Source organism: Catharus ustulatus, chromosome 24 (assembly GCF_009819885.2).
Source record: "Catharus ustulatus isolate bCatUst1 chromosome 24, bCatUst1.pri.v2, whole genome shotgun sequence".
NCBI classification, from domain to species: domain Eukaryota; kingdom Metazoa; phylum Chordata; class Aves; order Passeriformes; family Turdidae; genus Catharus; species Catharus ustulatus.
In genome coordinates, this window is record NC_046244.1 from 629,230 (window position 1) to 644,512 (window position 15,283).

A 15,283-nucleotide genomic window follows, 5' to 3' on the forward strand; every position below is an offset into this window, starting at 1 on the left:
GCTCCATGTGTTAGTGATTATTTTTAAAGCTTTGCTGCAGCAGCATGCTGAACCACCCGGTGCTGAGTGGAGCATTTCACTCCTAAAATCCTTGTTGGGATGGGGTTTGAATTAATTTACAAAAACCCAGGCAGAAGTGTTTGATTTCCTGTAGGTGATGTCCAGGCTGTGAAAGTGTGAACACCACATGTTCAATCTACAGATAAGCAACCTGAGATTTCCCTTGGCCTTTAATTTATTTTTTTAAGAGTGTTTATTCAGTTGTCTGATGTGGAGGATGCTGGAGAGTTTACCAGTTAAATGAATAATTTCCTATAGCATGTAATGTAGTCACCTTTAATTTATTTTTAAGAGTGTTTATTTGATTGTCTCATCTCCAGGATGCCAGAGTTGCTGATGAATAATTAGTTAGATTACTATTTCTCTATAGCTTATAATGTGAAATATATTGTGAAATTAAAAGAGCGTTTTCAGCTTAGATACAACACTGGTTTTATATTCACCAAGATCTATGTGAGCATAGTTATTCCAATCTTCCCAAAATCAAGAAACAGGAAGAAGTTGCACTTCAGTTATTTGAAAAGGGAATTTTTCTCATTTTTCTGTAATTCTGATAGCTGTATTTAAAGTTCTCATGACAAGTGGGCAAGGCATAAGGTAATTAGAGATTGGTTTTAATTTTAGATTTCTCTGTGATTAAATTCATTTTGGAGCAAGGAATTACTGTTGGAATGGAATATATGTGTGTCTTAATATTGAAATAAACTGATGAAAAATACTGCCAAGAGAATTTTAATCATGGGAAAAACAGGCTTCCTGAAACCTCCTGTGTATTTTATTTAGTCAGGGACTTTCCTACCGTGTTTCAACAACTGAAGTGAAAGTAGAAAAAAGTGAGTTTTAGTTTCATTACATAACGCAAACCTTTCTCTACCATTGTCTTAATCTCCTCCTTCCTTCGTCGTTTGCTGCCAAAAGTGATGAATCACTGACTTAAGCTGGGATTTGGGATTTTGAGTGGGTTTGGAGATGCCTGTGCTGAGGACAGATGAAAAATCAGGAAAAAAGAGGTTAAACGTAGCTGTTCAGTCTTTATTGAAGCATCTGAGAGATGGCTTTTGTTGAGGTTAAATAATTCCACATACATTTGGTACTGTGGAGATGAGCTGAAAATTTTTAATCTCTTCTGGTAGAACGACAGGGTTGAGCAGGCTCGTGTTTATATAGGAGAAGAATTAGGCTAAGATTTATTAAAGAAAATTTAAAAACTTCTTAGAGTAGGAAGCGTTTTCCATTACACAAAGGCAACAGTAAATCCTGTCAGAGTCAGGTGAAGCACCTCATCCTTACTTTTTGTTCACATATACCCATGTGCTGCTTTAATGTTCTCTGTGCGGCAAAATGTGCATTAGGGAAAGGAAAATTAAAAAAAAAAAAAATCCACCTCGGATACTCGCAGGTTTTTGTTACCAACTGTCGAGCATTTTCACTTTGTTCTTGTGTTTCTGCTCGTGTCAGCCTGTGCTGCTGCTCAGCTAAATATAACCGAGACCATCCTTTAAACGTGGCTTTTTTTACCCATGGGACTGTATCGGGTTTCTTGATACTGAGCACAGGCAGAACGTTTTCAAATGGCTTTGGAGAGATAATAATACAGAAAGCAAACCTTTATACTCGAGATATGCCGAAAAAGACGTAGCTGTGCATGTCTAACCACATAAATAGATCCTTCTGCGGAAAAAAATATAATGTGATATATCAAAGTCGTCCTCATGGATGGTGAAGAAATGGTGCCTTCGGCGCCCGTGGGAGGGAGCGGCCGCAGCCCGCTCGTCCCTCAGCCTCTCGCCCCAGCTGCTGACAGCCCGCATTACCTCAGCTCTGGACTCGGCAATAATCTATTAAAAATGTGCGTTGCATAATAAGATTTTTATCTCGCTCCGAAACCCCGCCGCTTTCTCTCGCCTCACAAACGGCGGAGCGCGCCCGCCGCTGTAATGGCGGCGCGGCTGCGGCGCCGCCTCACACGGCTGTTTCGGGGGGTGAAAAGCGGGTGTTTTTGAGGGAAAAGCGGGTGTTTTGTGGGGGGAAAGCGGTTGTTTGTGAAGCAAAAGCGGGTGTACCGCCACTACGCTCTCCCGGCAGGCGAGGGGCGGTTGTTTGCGCTGAGAACCGGTCTGAGCCGGCGGGCGCCGGCCAGGGCCGCTGCGCCGCCCCCGAGGCGGGGCCGCCCGAGCCCCGCGGAAAAGCGCCGCGATTGCCATAAAAAAAAATGCCTTAAAAAAAATAATAGAATCCCTCCCCCACCTTAGCATTGGAGCAGCTCTCTCTCCTGCGTGAATGTTTTCCCCTCACACAGCGCAGGGAAATGAAGTAGCAGCGCCTGTGGCAGAACCGGCTCTGAGGTGGAAAACCACCCTCTCCCTCTCAACTAATTTTAAATCGTTTATTTTTTTTTTTTTAAACCTTAAATGCTCTGCTCACTCTAGAAGTTAAGCTGGTTTCCTTGCTGGAGGAATCAGCCCCAAAAATTCCTCAAAAGGGTGAATTTGGAGCCTGCCCCAACATCCTGATACCTCCTCTGCCATGATTTGACACAATTTCGGACTAAAATAGAAATTCTGTCTTTGCTGGTCCCTCTGGGAGACCCCCTTCCCCCCCCTTACATCTAAATAGACAATAAAATACTTTAAAACGTTATAACGAAGAGGGGTTTTAATTCCTTTTTTTATTTAGTACTTAATTTTCTTGGCGTGAGCTGCCCAAAAAGGATTGGACATTTGGCTGCAATTAATACCCCCCACCACCACGGCACTCCCAGTAATAGTTGGTAATTGCTGGCTCTAAATGACAAAGCAATTAAGCCTCTTCCTAAATGTGCAGAAGTAGGTGTTTATCTAAATCTGTGCTGTCAGGCTTTTCTTTCTGTGTCAGGGCCCAGAAGCTCAACTGCTGCTTTCTGAAAGTGCATTTGATTCTTTACAGGCAGAAAAAAAAAAGTCTTTTTAAAAATTAATTTCAGGAAATGAGTCTTAAAAATATATAATGTTGTGGATGAGTGAAGTGGAAATTGCCCTAGAAAAATGCTTGTTTTATTACTATGATAACTATTTTGATCATTTCAAATGACTTTATTGTTGTTACAGAGATTATTATTATTATTTCAATGCTCTAAAGGTTTCTTGCAATGAGATCACAATCTTTGCTAGAGAATATCAGGATTTGTGGCAGCTGACTCCAGACCCTCTGATGAACTTGCCTTTTCCTCAGCTGGGGCAGAAAGATCTTTTTAAGTTACCCCTGGGCAGCTGCAGGTCTGTGGGAGTCAGTATCTGGTATGAGAATTCGCAATTTCGTGTCTTCTTAACCTCCTTTTTCAGAAGTAGTGGGAAAAACCTGAGCTATGTGGACAGCACTGCTCCTACCAGTGTTGGGGGAGACTTTGGGCTGTTCCTTGTGTCTGTGGGAGCTGCTAAAAATTGCTGTTTTCCCAAAGGTCAGGTGCTGTTGGATTGGGTTTGACTTTGGGGTTGTGCGTACACGTATTAACAAAATGGTCACTTCTAATTGCGTTTTTAAGGCTTTGATTTCCTTCCAAGTATTTTGCTTAATCATCTTGAGTAGGCTGAGGGAAGGAAAGAATTAGCTGAGGTCAGGGAAGTTGAAGCTGCCCATGTTACTGCTCAGAAGCCAGGCTTAGTCTGAGGGATCCTGGAGGCAGGAAGAAATGTGCCTCATGTTCTCTTCCTGCTGCACACTGGGAGAGCAAGGGGAAGCCAACCCTGAGAAAGCCAAGGAAAACAGGGAAATGTGTGGTGCCATGGGCTGTGGTGGCTGCCTCCCTCTGCACGAGTGGTCCAAAGTCCCCTTTCTTTGGGAGACACACACAGTTTAGTTGTGAATCGTGGCTAAAATAGATTAGAGGCGTCTAGTCTGGAAGTGCTTATCTGCAGCGATGGTGGAGTCAGACAGCTCAGATGGAGACACACAGCACCGCAGGCACCAGAGGTGGGGGAGAGGATCCCCGTCATACAGACCTTTGGAATAAAGGGCAGTTTAATAATTTCTAATGAATATTCACATGGAGGGATGCATAGCAGAAAAGGAAAGCTGTATTGAATGCTTCTTGAAAAAATAAATCATTACAATGATCAAAGGAAAAATCCAGCCACTACCTGAGCTCAGCTATACATGTTCCAATTAAAGCCTAGACACCATGTCCCTTTGGACTTGCAGATACAGTGATTTGTTGGGTTTTGTTTGTTTGTTTGTTTGTTTCCCAAAGAGGATGTTTCTGGCATGCCAAAGGAGAACCTTCCCTGTAAAATCTGAGGACTGGGAGAACAGGTTTCCTTGAGGTGTATCAATGCAATATGGCATTAACGTTATAAACTCAGTGGAACATTTTGTACTTAAATAAGGTCACAGGGATGGGAATTAATAGTAAATAAGCCTTATTGGGGAAAAAGTAAAAAACAGTATCATCCTCTGAACTTTGCCCATTGAATTAACCGTGTACCTGATGCGCTTAGCTTTGCCCTTATCATCCCAGCATCAAGTGCTGTCCGGCCACGACGTCATGAGTGCCAAAACCACTAATGATGGCATCAAGGGTTTAAGTGCAAAAGCTTCTTAGCAGGAGATTAGGGATCCCACTCCAGATCCTTGAGGTTAGCTCGTAATTCTGCTCAGAGAGGAGAAGGCAGTGTGGCTCTTGAGTGGAAAATCACAGGCTTGGGAGAGAGGTGAGGGCTTCAATGTGTTCTGTAGAGAAGGAAAAAATTGTATGTGTTGGGATGTGGTCCAAATTTTTTTAAATCTTCAAGGGAAACTGAGTTTGCAAAAGGAAGAGCAGAGAGATGTGCACTGTGTAGATGCCATGTGAATAAAGTCTTTGCATAATTATTCATTAAGTGCCTGATACAAGGACGAAAATAGCTTTGGCATTAAGAAACAGGACTTCTCTGTGATTCCTCCGCACAAGAGGCCTGTAACAAAGGTAGGGGACTTGTTCTTTTGTTTTCTCCAACCATGGTCCTTCCAGCCATGAGTACGCTTTGCTGTCTGGAGAAGCGAGACGTGGAGCCTTTTAATTCCTTCTCTTTGAGAAATGCCTGGGCTTCAGTGCTCAGTTGCTTTATTCAGTTCAAAGTGATGGTTTTGGCTGGAAGACACTTGGAAATCCAGGATGGCAGGAAAAGTACCTCTTGGAGAATCCTTTCTATGAGTGGGAAGTGGTTTTCAGGGCTCTATCCTCATTTCTTCCATGGCTGTGGGATGTTCTCTGCAGATGTCTGGAAATCATTGGTTTTATGCTTGGGAAAAAATATAACAACCTCATCAACAGTTTAAAAATCGAGAATAACTATGACATATCTCCAACAGATCCCGGCTCTAAGAGTGTTCACATATTTATTATCTTTCATCCGTTTGAGAGCAGAGAGCTTTTCTAGTGTGATAACATGTGAAAAAGAGGTGCTGTTATCCTTCTGAAAGTGAATTGCCAAGAATGCCCGGCCCCAGGTCCCTGGGCAAACGGTCCTGGGCTGGGCTGAGTGAGATGCAGCGTCCTACTTAGTGTGGCTGCTACAGGTCTGACCTCCTTGGATCATCTGACACCTCGTTGGGTAAGAGGTTGCTGCAAGATCTCAAACCCTCAAATTATGTAAGATTTACACACTTGCTTTGAAGTTGGTCCCTCCCTTCCATGTTTGTTTACTGGCTGGTGTGTCCAGTTGGATTGTGAAGGATGAATAGTCACAGAAAGGAAGCTGTTGGGTTAGTACAGATTTTCTATTCCTCTTCGTTCTCTAAAGGTGCGTGGAACTTTGCTTATCCCTGTTCTGGAGTCTGGGAATATGCTGAGTATATCCTGTGCTGGTCAGAGCTTTACTGGGGGAAATTTTCAGTTTGTTTGTTTTTGAGATGGAGAGAGGGAGGAAAGGTTCATTCTGTTGCTAGAGGAGAAGCAGATGGTATCTAACAGTTGTCTCAGGACTTGATGTTGGGTTGCTTTTTAATATGCAGTTTCCCTTGAACTCGGAGAAATGGTGGAAAAAAGGAAGGTGCTTAATTAATCCTGTATGGCTGCCATGGTTTGGGAGTTTGAAAGCCCTGTCTCCTGTAAGGGAAGCGCACAGGCTTTGCCTATGGGAAGTCCTCAGATGACTTTCCTTCCATCCCATGGTCTCCACTGTGCCAGTGGAATTGCTTCACTCTGCTCCGCCTTTCCCAGCCGCTGCTGTGTGGGGTAGAGGCTAGGGCTGTACAGGCACTCGGTAGGCGTAAGGCATTTTCTTCTGGATTTCCCCTTACTTTTGAATTTTTCTCACAAATTAAGTTCTCACCCGTGCTTTGTGATCACTGGCGAGTGCAATGGAGCTGGCCCAGGCTTTTGGGAAAGAGAATCCCTGGACTTCTGATCATGTGTGGAGGTGTAATTGCTAAATCCTAATAAATTCAATGGAATTAAGTTACAGCAAGGTGCTTTTTCAGAAGTTGCTCGTAAGTGGCAAACACTGTTGTATCATACGGGTTTTAGTGGGTTGGTTTTGGGGTTGATTTTTTAAAATGTAGTTTCTAAACCTGGCATTACTCTGCATAGTTGCTCAACAAAGTAAAATCATGTTCTCTCCCCCAGCCTACTGCAGAACCACAATAGGTGCTGTGGCACTTCACCTATTTCATACAGACATTTTCTTTTTGGTTTTATTTTCTTTACTTCAGCGTTTTCTACCCATGTGAAACCTCACAGAAAGTTCTGCTTTTAGTTGTATTTTTATTTGCATGTGGGCAGGAAAATGAAGTAATTCCCAAATATAGTCCTAGCCAAGAGATCCATCTGTTCCCTGCATTTTTAAATGGCAAATTAATCCTTAGCATAGAACTCAAATGTCTTCTCTGTATAATTTATGCTGCTTGAGATCACAGAAATTACTTTTTTTTTTTTCCCAGTCCTTCCATTTTAAGTAGTCATTTACTCCAGAACAGCAGTTCCCATTCTGGTTTTACAGAGCTCTCGTGTGATTCTTGCAGTCACTGTTGTTGGTCAAAGCGGGACATTAAAAAAAAACCCTCCAAAATTATTCTTCCCTTCATCTCTTTGGTGTTTCTTTGAGAGGCTGTAGAAGATTCTATTAGAATCTTAGATCAGAAGGAGTATTTTATGATTTTAGCTGTAAGAGAATAGAAATTCTCTTTGAAAAACACCCTTGATAAATGGATTTATTTTGAATGGAGAGCTAGGGTTGTTCTGTCCATTTTCATTTGGAGCTCTCTCTTTGAACAATAGTTACCATTTTTAGAAGTACTAAATTTCCACGGTGTTATCTGCCATAAAGAGAATTTCTATATTAAGCTTTGCATGTTCCCAGATTTACTTAAGCGGCATTGTAGCTCAGCTGTGTATCTTGGCATGCCTTCCATTGCAGCTCCCATCCCAGGAACAATTCTGTTTATAGGAGAGGATGCACCATTTCAAAACTACTCCAAATCAGGAATTTCAACAAATGGTGTTTTGTGTATTGCTAAAAAGACCCAGTGCCTTGGGTTGGGAGGAGGAAGTGTGTGCAAATAGTTCCTGGCTTGGTGTTTTTAAGACAAGGTGTGATGCTTTCCTAAAACATGAAAACACAGTTCTATGGGGCTGTTTGCCATGGTCTTCTGGCAGCTTTATGTTAAAAAGTAACTGCAGTAACCTGGAGGTGAATCAGTGTTAAGCTTTTTTTGTTCTAGCATATGTCTGAAAAAGGCTTTTCTTCTGAAAGTTCCCCAGTGCTCAACACTTAGTCAATGTGAAATGGTTTTAAAATTGCATTTAGAAGTGTTTATTCCCAGAAATTCATTTGACAGGGCTCTTAAGGCAAAAGAGGTTGCTTTTTGCTCCTTGAGTAAATGGGTAGTAGCCTACTTGGATACAGTGGTGGTTGAATTTTCAGTGGCACTTCACTCTTCTGGCTCATGGGCAGCACTTGGAGTAGAGTTTGGTGGTTTTTGCTAGGATACCGAGTAGGTTCTTTTATGAAAGCAGTGTTATTGTTGAGGAAACTGCCTTTAAATGTTGGACTTGATGGTCATGGAGCTGTCTTCCAGTTTAAGTGATTCTGTGTTGCTTTCTTGATATTTTGAAAAGACTTGGAGATCAAATTCATCTGCAGTGGGTGTTAAGACAGCCTCCTGTGAATCTGATACCAAAATACGGCTTTTGTCCAAAGATTCCATGTGCTCTGAGGTGTCAGTTACAAAATACTAATTTAGATCATCAGCAGATAGGTGGCAAAAGTTCTTCCCTTTAACACAGTTAGGCTGCTTTTGTCCAACTTTTGTCTGATGTGTGCCTGGAGCAGCAACTCTTCCTCAGGCATGTCCTGGCAGTGCTTGGAATAATTTGGAGCATGGCTGGAGGAGGTGGGAGTTCTGGGTGGCTGCAGTGGGACTTCTCACGAGTGAGCTTGACCCAGGGCTTCCCTCTGTGAAGGTGGTGTTAAACAGAGGCTCATCCTGCTCACCCATTCTCACACCCACCCTCTTTCTTCCCTCTTTGCATCGGTGGAAGTTTAATTGTGGGAAAGCAGAGCTGAAGAGCTGCTTTGTACTTCACCCTCAAGGCCTCGATGACTTTTATCTTTACCAGCACCAAGCTCCGTCACCGTGGCTGTTTGCTGAGAAAGCATTTCCTCCAGCTTCCCAGGGTTTCTTTTGGAGCATGAGCAATCCCACTGTTCCCAGGGAGCATCTATGGTTCAAAGAGGCATTGGCTGGGCAGGCAGGTAACTCCAGCTGCTCCCAAATTCAACACCAAACGCATCCACATCCAAGCCACTGGCCAGCGTGGGGAGCACAGGGACTGAGCAGCTGTGGGAAACAGTGCTGAGTCTGCTCTTTGCTGCAAAGGTAGTCCAGTGTGTTTGTAACCAGCACTTTTTTCCCCTTAGGTTAGTGTTTTTAATTCTTGGCTGTACGAAAGTCAAACCCAAGGACGGGGGGATGTAGGTCAAGGAGCAAGGTGGCAACACCGACTGTGGTTTGGGCAGTGTCCTCAGCCAGACTGTGATTAATATAAAACATAGATATTTTTAGCAATCATAATGGGTTATTTCGTTGCAGGGAAGAATTAAAAGGAGCCCAAAGCTGTCTGAAAACTCTGAGGACTGTAGGGGAAGGTGGTTCAAGGGGTGGGAGCAGTCCATCCTTCTGAGCAACATCTCCATCTTCTCTGTGATTCATTTCAGACTTTCATCAAAGATCAGGTGTCAGACACCAGGATAAAATAACTGATGTAAATGTATTTATATGTATATTTATATGTGACCTGTCACAGAAATGCAAATGGAATTTTAATAAGCCACTCACTTGACTTGGGATGAATATAAGGTAAATAGAACCTGGAGGCTGTGTCTTCAAAAGCTTGCTGGTCAGAGACTGAAATAAATACTGCAACAGTGTGTGTTAGTTGGCCATGTAAAGGACGTGGAGTTGTCACAGTTGTGTTGCTTTCCCATGGCCTTTAAACATAATTTAATTTAATTTCTTTGTATTTAGGATTCCAGCCCAGTAGGAGATCACTGAAGTCTTCTCTCTGGCCATGGTAAAGCAGAAAAAGTTAAGGGAAGGAGGATGTCCTCATTTCATTAGTCTGCAGAACTTAATGATCTCTCTTTAGAGCTGTAAATGCTGGTTTTATCTGTTGCATGCTTTTTGTGGCTGTTTTTGTTTCCATGCAGCAGGTCTGGCCTTTCCCCACTCTCGGTGGATTGTTTTATCATAGCTGAGCGCTGCTAAATACTGCAGAGTGTGTGTCATGCATGAAGCAAAGTTCTTTGGGTGGCAAGTTCTTAGCGGCTTGAACATGTGCCAAGAATGTCTCGGAATCACATCCCAGCGAGCTTTGCTCCAGAGAGGCTGAGGCCGGGGTGATGGGCACAGGGTAATTACACTGGGGGAGTGTTTAGGTGGCTTTCTCTGCCCTTCTTCTTATATCCGTATTTCCAGTGGAAAGCCTTACTTTCACATGGAGGAGCGGGGTTCAGGTTCTTTGTGGTTTCCCTGTGTGGGCTGAGCCCCTTCAGCATTTGCCTTTAGTTGGCAAAATGTGGCGACGGCTCATTGCCTCTTGATCTCTTCATACAAACCAACCTCAGAGGTCGGACTGGGTTTTCTGACGTCTTCAACTTCAGGTTCAACAACTCCTTTGAACGAGGGAAAAACCCCTCATATTTATTTCCGCAGGTGTGTGAAATGTTTTTTTTCCCATACAAATACTCTGGTGTGGGACGCGTCATGTGTACAGAACAACTGCCTGCTGCTTGTTGGATATTTAGGTCAGTGTTGGAACCAGCTCTGATAAAGAGTTGCTCACTGTGTGCCCAGACCTCTGGAATTTTCATTGTGGTTATGCCTGCCCATGGCAGGGTGTTGGAATGAGATGATCCTAGGGTCTCTTCCAGTCCCCTTCTGGGATTCTATGTTGGAATGAGATGATCCTAGGGTCTCTTCCAGTCCCCTTCTGGGATTCTATGATTCGTGCTTGAGTGTGGCAGAAGAGCCACCTGGATTGTTGGATTAATGGGGTGGTGTCAGGAGTTTTGTGGGAATGGGCTTCTGCTGTTCTTAAGGAGGAATGTGTTGCGTGCATTTTGACTTAGATGTGTGTAGGGAACAAGGGAAATTCTGGTTAAATAATCTTCTTAGGTTCATGTAGTATCTATCAGTAGATCAGAAAGACCAGTCTGTAATAGCCCTGTGTATATATTACTCCAATATATCATTTTCCATGAAGATGTCGAGGTGTTTCACAGGCAAGAATCCTTTAGTCCATTGCTAGAATGGAATACAGTGCGTTTTTTAAGCTTTTATTTTAAGCAGTTGCCATTAAATTTTTCTGGGTGTTGACTGGCAGTAATCAGGTCTTTTAAATTATTCCCAAACAGCACGTTGGTACAATCAGGAAACTTGGAGCAATTTTCTGGTGCTGTTTTCCTAGGCTGAGGGAATCTAACCAGCATGTTTTTATCAAAGCCTTTAAAGTATCCCCAAGGATTTGTGTCTTCTGGATAGAGCTGAACATGCAGCACTGTCACTGCTGGTGTTTTCTAGAGATCATCTACAGTGACTTAACTTGGATCTGGAAAGGGTGAGACAGAGAAAAACCGAGGGTTCCTGTTTCTTCTGTTCAGAGATGACTGAACGTTAACTTTAAATTTCCTGACCTGGCTTGGGAATCTGCTACTGACATCAACCATGAAAATAACCCACCGTCAGCAAGGATGGAGCCTGTCCTCAGTACCTCTTTCTAGGAGATAATCTTCACTCGGAGATTATTCTGACAGGGTGTTGAGTTGAGCTGAGCCAGGCAGAGTTCCTGATTTCAAGTTAATTTTGGCAGGGAAAAAAAGTGATCATTCTGCATATTTCCTGTAAAAAAGAGTAATCCTGGTTTTCTCACCGGGCCTGGTGAAACAGTTCTGGAGGCAGCTATAAAAAATTTCAAGTATTAATTTTTACACAGCTGAAATTTGCAAAGGTTTTAAACTGGTTTTAGGTGGCTTTGTTTTTAACTTGCTCCAGCAACAGAAGTTAGAATCATGGAGTGACAGAATCATGGAATGGTTTGGGTTGGAAGGGACCTTATAGCTCATCTCATTCCACCCCTGCCGTGAGCAGGGGCACCTTCTACTTGGTTGCTCCAAGCGCTATCCCACCTGGCCTTGGACACTACCAGGGACTGGGCAGTCACAGCTTTTCTGGGCAACAACAGGTTGGTTTTGTTTGGCTTTTTTAAACCCGCAGTTCAGCACCCGTGAGATGTTAAAGCTTCCCTCCTGCTTTATCCTTCACGGTGGTCGCCATGTTTCCAGCCCTGTTTCCAGCCATGTTTCCTGCCTGCCACTCATGGGGAGTCCCCAGCCTGCAGCTGACTCACTGCTCTCAAATAAATCAACGGGCAGAAATGACAGTTGTGCCACATTTTAAAATTGCAGGAGGGTGGAGGGCAGGTTGTGAGATCCCTTGATTCAGTGCCGCTGCCATTGACGGGAAGCAGCGGGTCTCCCGATCCATTGACAGGCTTGGAGCCTCTCTTTTATCTCCTTTTTATGGGAACAAAGGACAGCTGGCTTTGTGTTCTCCGCTCAGTGCTTTCATTTCTCACATGTAAACTCAGTGTAACTTCATCACTGCTAAACCTGCAAACTATAATTGCCTGAAAATGAGAAATTTCTCTGGAAACGAGGAGTGGTTTGTGGGATACCAGGATTTGAAATGTCATCTTTGCATTTAGAACTGAGCAAAGGAAAATTCTGTATGCTAAATGAGCTGCAAGGTACTGAGAGCAGGAATGGGGCCCCATCATTCTTGTGAGTCCCTTCCAACACAGGATATTCATGATTCCATGAAACCATATGTATTTGGGTCTGAACCCCATTGCTGGATTCTTACATGTTGAGTCTTTGGGAATCAGCTCATGTGGATAAAATTTAGATTGGATTGCGAATAAAATTAATTTTTATGAATGGAGAATAGATACATAGATAAATATTGTAAGTTATGAATAGATTTTATCATGCTAGATGAAAAATGGATACATAAATAGTGTGAGTGAGAGCACACATCATTATATACTCATAGGTAATTATGGAATGCAGATAAATGTTTTAAAAGGGCTTGTAAACTACACCTGTAGAGGAAGATTCTGTGTCCACCCCTTGTTCAATTAAGAACAATCTCTTGTTTGAGATTTTAAGAGCAATCTCAGTTGCTCCATTTGTCCATCTGATTTTGCCCACAGTAAAATGCAAAAATCATTTTTCTTCAATGCTGTGATGCTGTAGAGTGAAACTGATTTTAGACGTATCTGGGCTGGACAGAAGAGCATCTGAAATGCTGGTTAAATATTCTGACTCTTCCCCAGCGGTCCCATGTTCCCGGGAGAAGTGCAGAGCACAGTGGAGGATGTCGGAGGAGCCGTTCCCAGCTCCCTCCCGGCGCCGCGCGTGTGTTGTGACAGCTCAGGAGATTAGTTCTTCAGCGTGCTGGCATTCTGCTCCGCTGACTTTACAGGGATGTGGAAGAGCAGGTTTTCCCGTGTTGGGAAAAGGCTTAGTGCCAGAGCACGCTCTGTTTCTGGAAAAAATCACCCCGGGTTTAATGCTGATAGTGGAAGCCCAAAATGAAGTTATAAAGCTGTTTTTGTGCCATTTGTGACCTGCCCCAGAGCCTATTGATACTTGGAATACTTTTAAGGGGGAGGTTATCAGAGCTGTTGTTTTATCCTATTATATTCCTCTGTTAAAATTTCATTAGCTCATTCTAAAAGCTTTATGAACCCTCTACTGCCAGAAGAATTTTTAATAACTTATTTTCTGCATTGGCAATGAGTGGTTGTTTTCAAAATTACTCACAGGGAAAAGCAAAGCCATATTCGCATTTTAATATTCTGGGAACTTGTCCTTGGGCAGCTTTCAGGCTTCAGATCTGTATATTTTTAAAACTGAAAAAGAGTTGTATTTTGCTGCTTAAGACTCCACATAATTCCCTGTCAGATGCTTTATTTTGATTGTGCTGTGCGCTATAACTGGGTGGCACAGCAGCTATAATTAACTCTTCCATCATTCTCCCATTCACAGAACATCAAACCTTTGACTTACTTTTGAATTATTATATCCATGTTTCTTCAGTTGGAAAACTGATGGGGATTTCCCTAAAGAAAGAGGGGATTGTTCTTGCTACTATTTTTTTTCCTTGTCTAAAAATAGTCAGGAAGTAATGACTTTTTTTTTTTTTTTTCTGGAATGTCTCAGAAAGTCTTGCTTTGCTAAGGGACACATATCCCTAAAACTCCGTGGGGAAGTGGAAGTTACCAGCATGATCCTTGTTTCCCAAATTTCATAGAATTCAGGCTCCTATGTAGAATTTATCACCTTGTTGCAGTGCTATGTCATCTCTTGGATATCTAACAGTGCTATCCCGAGATAATACTTTTTCTCTAGTGGAATGCTGTGATTTTAACAGTATGTTTCATATTTTTAACATCCTCATTAAAAAAAAAAAGACTTTAAAAATAGCCTATCTCCCTTCTAAAGCACTGCTCAAATCAATTCAACACTGCCTCTTGCTCGAGATACAATCTCAGCACACTGGAATTCCAAAGGCTTTGGGAGTATGGGCGTGAGCACCAAGATGTGAGAAGAAGAAGTGGAAATGTACAAAGGGCAGAGGGTTCTGCAGCCCTGAAGTCCTATTTTAGCCTTCCTTGGGTGCTGCTGAACCACGTGGAGCTACTGTCAGCTTGGGAATTTTTTTCAGTTTCTCCTCACACACATTCTCTGCCCTATATTTGTGTGTTTAAAGAAGTTTCTCTATTTTTTGCCAATTTATTTCCCAGTAGCAGGCAATGGCTGATATTACCCCTGGAGAACACTGAGGGCCTGTTCATGTGGAGTTGGGTTTGTTCATTTCCCAAAATGTTATAGAGAAGAACTTCAGTTTGGTGATTTAGTGGAAAGGCAGAGGGAAGGACATAAAGATGAGCAGGAAATGCTTCAGTGTTCACTTTCATTGATTAAATAGTTCATAATGAAGAGGGCACAGAAGGAGGGTGCACAGGTGTGACAGAAATAAAGGCAGTTTACCATTTTGGCATAAAAATGAGGCTGTGAAGGGATATCTTGATAGTGGGAGATTCATTACTGGAAAACATAAGGGACTGTAACTGGGATGGGAAATGTTATTCATTATCCATGAAGTGAGAGGTTGGGTGGTGCAGGGCAGCTGCCCTTGGGAAAAGCAGGGCAGGAGGAAGGGCTCAGTTTTTCACTCTGTTCCTGGCATGGCTTTATTTTCACTCCTTTCCCAAAGTGATGCTGAACTTCCTCCTCCAGAACTGGAGGAGTAGGAGGAGAATGTGTGGGAAAAGCACCAACGTGTGAAGTGGCTAGATGGGATGGGAGATTTGTAATGAGAGGGGGAGACCGGCAACAGTTTCTCATGTTTATTATTACTTCTGCATTTTTGACCCTTTTTGTTGTGTTTTATTTTGATCTGGCCTGTTTTTATATCCTTCTGGATTGTTTGTAAGTATTTTGGGACCAAGATTGTCTTCCCTTCTGTGCCTCCAAATATAATGGGGACAGAGCCCAAGGGCTTTTGGGAATGTGCCACAGTACTTGTTACACAAAGATGTTCAGAAAGAAAACCAGGTTTCTTTAATGTTTGAAGAAAAACACCCACAGAAAAGCAGTAGAAGAGTTCACAAAATCAAATCTTGGAAATTATTAGAAACCTGAAA

The 15,283-nt window shown here is 42.7% G+C and overlaps 1 protein-coding gene across 5 annotated transcripts in view; it reads left to right on the forward strand.

Moving 5' to 3' along the window:
• SPEN (spen family transcriptional repressor) overlaps positions 1-15,283 on the forward strand; it is a 66,163-nt gene that overhangs the window by 26,179 nt on the left and 24,701 nt on the right. The gene's annotated exons all lie outside the window — the stretch shown is intronic.